The sequence below is a fragment of the Berghia stephanieae genome, chromosome 2 (assembly GCF_034508935.2).
Source record: "Berghia stephanieae isolate SIO BIC M18660-M18661 chromosome 2, UCSD_Bste_1.3, whole genome shotgun sequence".
Classification (NCBI taxonomy): domain Eukaryota; kingdom Metazoa; phylum Mollusca; class Gastropoda; order Nudibranchia; family Aeolidiidae; genus Berghia; species Berghia stephanieae.
Window position 1 is genome coordinate 50280131 of NC_088361.1, and position 5000 is coordinate 50285130.

At 37.7% G+C, this 5000-nt stretch overlaps 1 protein-coding gene across 4 annotated transcripts in view; it reads right to left on the reverse strand.

The window, feature by feature from the left end:
• The window catches only part of LOC144965099 (uncharacterized), a 134818-nt gene that overhangs the window by 40665 nt on the left and 89153 nt on the right, over nt 1-5000 (reverse strand). The window lies entirely within an intron of this gene.

Consider the following 5000-nt stretch of genomic DNA (forward strand, 5'->3'; position numbering starts at 1 on the left):
AGTCACCTCGTCGTAGCTCAATTTGCGGCGCTGCACTGCGACTTACGCCTGGGTTCTTCCAGTCTTTCTTTGGAATAGACCCTAGAAAGAAATTTCCCTTATGGGATAAAAAGAGGGAATTTCTTATTTTATTATGACTAATATTATTTATTCCCCGTGTGGTGTCCGGGGTCCCTCAACTGAGAGGGTCAAGAATAGCCCAACGCCAAGCCAGCGTGTCGTAAAAGGCGACTCTGCTGACCCGATGACGTCTTCGCCAAACAAGCAGCTTCGAATTATTGGACTGGAACCCTCAGGGCAGAAGATCAAGGGGAAGGCCACGAGGAACATGGAGAAGAATTAAAGAAGCTGATATACAGAGAAGTGGTAAGACCTGGAATGAGATTAAAAAGATAGCTCAGGATAGGGAAGGATGGAAACTGTTTGTCTGTGGCCTATACCCTGACCCAGGGTAAAAAAGGCAATGATGATGATGAATATTATTTATTGAGCGTCCCATAGACGTTACAATGGTATCTCGTAACACAAATGTAGTTGCAATAATAAAATCCCTTATGTCAAACCGTCGCTTTTTTGTGGAAACGGATGATAAGAAAAGCAGATGGAGATCACAAAAGACCGGACTCCCTCAAGGATCGGTAAATGCACCTATCCTTTTCAACTAGTCAAAATTATCAAGCCCGAGTTTCCCTGAAGTCTCGTGTTTAAGACATTTTCATAAGTTGGAGATAATCTTAATCTATCGATATAGAATGTGAAATAAATAAAAATTCTGGCCAAACTTGGAAACGTGTTTTGGCAAGGTAGACTTATCTGGCAACCAAAATTACAGCCAAATCAATATTGGTAAGTTTGTATAACCAAATTTTGTAATCACTGGTCAGTGACACGACCCAACACTCCAGTCGGCATACTGTCAACCATCAACCCGTTGTGTATAGACTCGTGCTAAAGTTGGTACAGAAAAAGTAAATATCAATTTGAGATTGGCAGATGAAAGTTTTAATTATTTTGTTTGTTTGTTTGTTGTTGTAAAGGTTCATTTGAAACAGAATATTTAGCAAATGGAAGGATATTGAATATTACAAATCGGCTTTTGATTCCATATGGTCACCCAGATAATTGGGAAGAATATTGAGGGTAACTTTATGGTCGCTAAGACGCACTTTTTGGACAACATGGCGGGTGATTCCCCTTTTGCATCAGACATCTTATTTGATGGGTTATCCATAGTCCTTCATGGAATGCTTAGGTGACGGGGTCTAATGCCGGCGTTGCGAAAGTACGTAATCAACTTAATTAATAAGCTCTGTTATTTGAGAGTGCTATTATCAAAAAGGGTGCCAAGCAGGCGACGTATCATAATATATGAACTGCATATATGATTCCATATGGCATAATTTTGGAAAAGAGAAAAAATTGCGCATTGCATTGAACATAATAAATCCATATAAATCAGGCTATATAATGCACATACATTAATTATTACCTACACCAGACAGATCGATAGTCTTGTAAGACCGTATACCCAATTCAATAATCACCCAGCCCAACCGCTTAATACTATGACCGGCATACATTATATTCACAGACAAAATGTCCCACAACGACTCAATGAAAACCCCAGCGGGGACGTGCTGTTTTTATGGCAGAATTCAAAAGGAAAGAACATTGAATGACCGAAGAAAAGTGATAGATAAAGAAAAGATCACAGAACAAAAGTAATCCTTCTGTACGTTGCCTTCATGAACGCGTAGCCTGAGTGTGCCAAAAATAATTAAGTTACACTCGAGTCGACGACTATCAAAAGAACGTGAACATGGATTGTACGGTTATGTGGTCTATTTGTATGACATTCGCCTTCGAGTAGTCCAGGGATCGAACCACGCTCTGAGCGGAACATTTTTGAGTCCTTGGAAAAGGCTCTTTACTCACATTGCCATCCAATTCAGGTGTAAAAAGAGTACCTGGTCGTAAACAGAGTTATCTCTATTCGAAATACAGTAATATCGCCTCATAGGCGTTACGTCTCGTCCAACATATTAAGTGTTTTTGTTGGCTTGGCCAAGGACCCATTGTAAAACGCTTTGAGCACATTAGAGGACATACAGACCTGAACAAGTGTGTATGAAAGGTACCAGACAAAGCAAGAAAGAAAAATACAAGAAAAAAAAAGACATCCCAAAAGTTCAGTCGACGAGGTCCTTTTTTACTTTGTCTGGCACCTTTCACATACACTTGTTCAGTCCTTTATCTTACACCGGTGCCTGATCCTTAATTTCTTAATTTGATGTTAGAGGATACAGTGCACTATATAATTGACCACGTTTTCTCTTAAATAAATCACGCTATATGAATGCAGCCATTAATTATTGTCTTGAACACACAGATCGATAGTACAGTCGTAAGACCGTATAACCAATGCAATAATCACCCTGCCAGTGGAACCATTCAATACTGTGACGGCGGGCATATTATAGAATATTCACATAAAACATATCACACATACAACCCACTCAATGAAATCCTCTGAGGGGACGGGCCGTTTTCCTGATGCCAGTGTTCGATAGGAAAGAAGATTTGAACGACCAAAAATAGTGATTTATAAAGAAAGGATTAAACCAAAAAAAAAACAAAAAAAAAAAAAAAAAAAACACAAACAAAACAAAACAACAACAACAAAAAAAAAAAAGAAAACAAATAAAAAAAAATTAAAAAATAAACATGAGCTTTTATATCGAGCAATACCTACTTAATGTGCTCAAAGCTCTTTACACGGAGCGACTGACCAACAGCAAAATGTAACATTTAGAACGCCCGTTAGACGATATTGCAATTTTTTTTCCGACAGAGACAACGCTGTTTAACGGCCAGGTACTTATTTTTCACCTGAATTCGGTGAGAGAATGTGAGTAAAGGGCCCTTCCCAAAGACAAAACGAGCGAGGTTCAAACCCACTGTTAACAGTGTTAAAACATACATCAATCAAAACTTAAATAAATTCTGCACCTATGGCAAGAAACCGTTTGATGAAATCTTACATAGCTTTGGAGTTATTCAAATCTGAAAGGTGTCCAAAACCAAAAAAACAAAACAAAAACAAACACAAACACAAACACAAACACACACACACACACACACACACACACACACACACTGTATGTCTTGGTTTTCGTAGACTGGGCTCTCGGGTCAATACAATTGCCGATTTCGTTCAAAACTGTATAATATCAATACTCACATAATATGACTGATCTAACAAACCATTGACCTGTTTCTTTCACTAATACGATCGAGACAAAATAATATAAAGGTACCAGGTTTGGATTTGGGCAAAACACGGAAAACGGCCTGTCTCATACCACAGAAACACGATCTGTTCTCATGATGGGTGATATTTAGAGAAGAAAAGTCCTCCCTTCCTCTCAAAAAAGAGGTTGAGAGAGACAGACAGGCAAAGACATGAGAGAGAGAGAGAGAGAGAGAGAGAGAGAGAGAGAGAGAGAGAGAGAGAGAGAGAGAGAGAGATCTTTAAACTGCGTAGTCACTATGAAAAAGAAAAGCAGACAAACAATGTTTGTCATCACAAGCACTCCCATAACCGGAAATAGAAAACTCCCATCGAAATCTCTCACAAAAACTCACTACAGACGAGATGCCCCGATATCTAAGGGTAGTCGGCGACTGGACCAATGTTGTGACGTAATATAAAAATCCGTAAGATCAACAACCGATTTGGCGGGTAAACATTGTCTTAGAATAGGGTTGCCAGATATTGTTTGCCCAACATGTCAAATTGAAAGAAAATATTACTACTTCGTGTGTCTCATGCAAAATTAATTTATTTACAATATCTATTTTTGCAAAAACTAGTCGAGCCACTATTTTTATTTCTTGATTTTAACCATTTAAACTGCCGGACTCTGGATAACCAGCATATTTAAATATTTGGCGAAAACTCGTCCTTCAAATATTAATCGATTTAAATGAGCATATCTTGAAATCTGTGTGTGTGTGTGTGTGCGCGCGCGCGCGCGTATGTGTGTGTGAGAGAGAGAGAGAGAGACATCTTGAAGGATTAAACAAAACATATTAAAGCGCTTTGAACATGGAGAAAACCAGGGAATACGCGAAAAATAATGAATACCCGTTGAGCGTTAAGTATCCCTGTGCTAAGCGACTTTAAAAGACGCATGAATTTTGTCTTCTAGCACAAAAACAACCAAACTGGCAACTCTTTCTAGCGTGAGAAGATGAGTTTTTTAGTTTATTGGAAAGCCTCTTAGGCCTATGGCTATTTTTTTCCAGTAATTGGACAGTTAATGTCTTCCATCCTTCATGTTTATTTTGTGAGACATTCAGTTATTTGATGGTTTGTTTCAACGTAAACAATAAGAGTTTGAATTTTATGGTGGAAATTCGTTAATTTTCCTGGCAATGTTGTCTGACAAAGTTCTCGTCGCATGTGAATACTTTTTGGATGATAAAACGAGAGAAAGATATATATATATATATATATATATATATATATATATATATATATATATATATAGAGAGAGAGAGAGAGAGAGAGAGAGAGAGAGAGAGAGAGAGAGAGAGAGAGAGAGAGAGAGAGAGAGATTGGTATTCTGGAAAATTCAATGAACACATTAAGGTGGCAACTCAAAAAAATCCACACAAAATATAGGGCAAACAAATTCCAAGGAGCATTGATTATTCTTGTTCGACTTGTGAGAGATAATCACTTTGCTATTTACTTGTAATGTAGTTAATAAGATCTTTAAGCTTATGGCGGAAAAATATTTTAAAAAAAAACCTATAGCGGGAACAAAGATGACTTCACTCGGCTCTTTGCTATTATTTTTAGACAGCCTACTATTAGTTCTCACAAAATTATACCAAACTATTAACATCAAAAGTTACATACACACAGTTTGTGTATCGGTATGTTTCATTTCGTTGGCGAATGTTGTGAGTGTTATTTCTAAACGAATAGCATT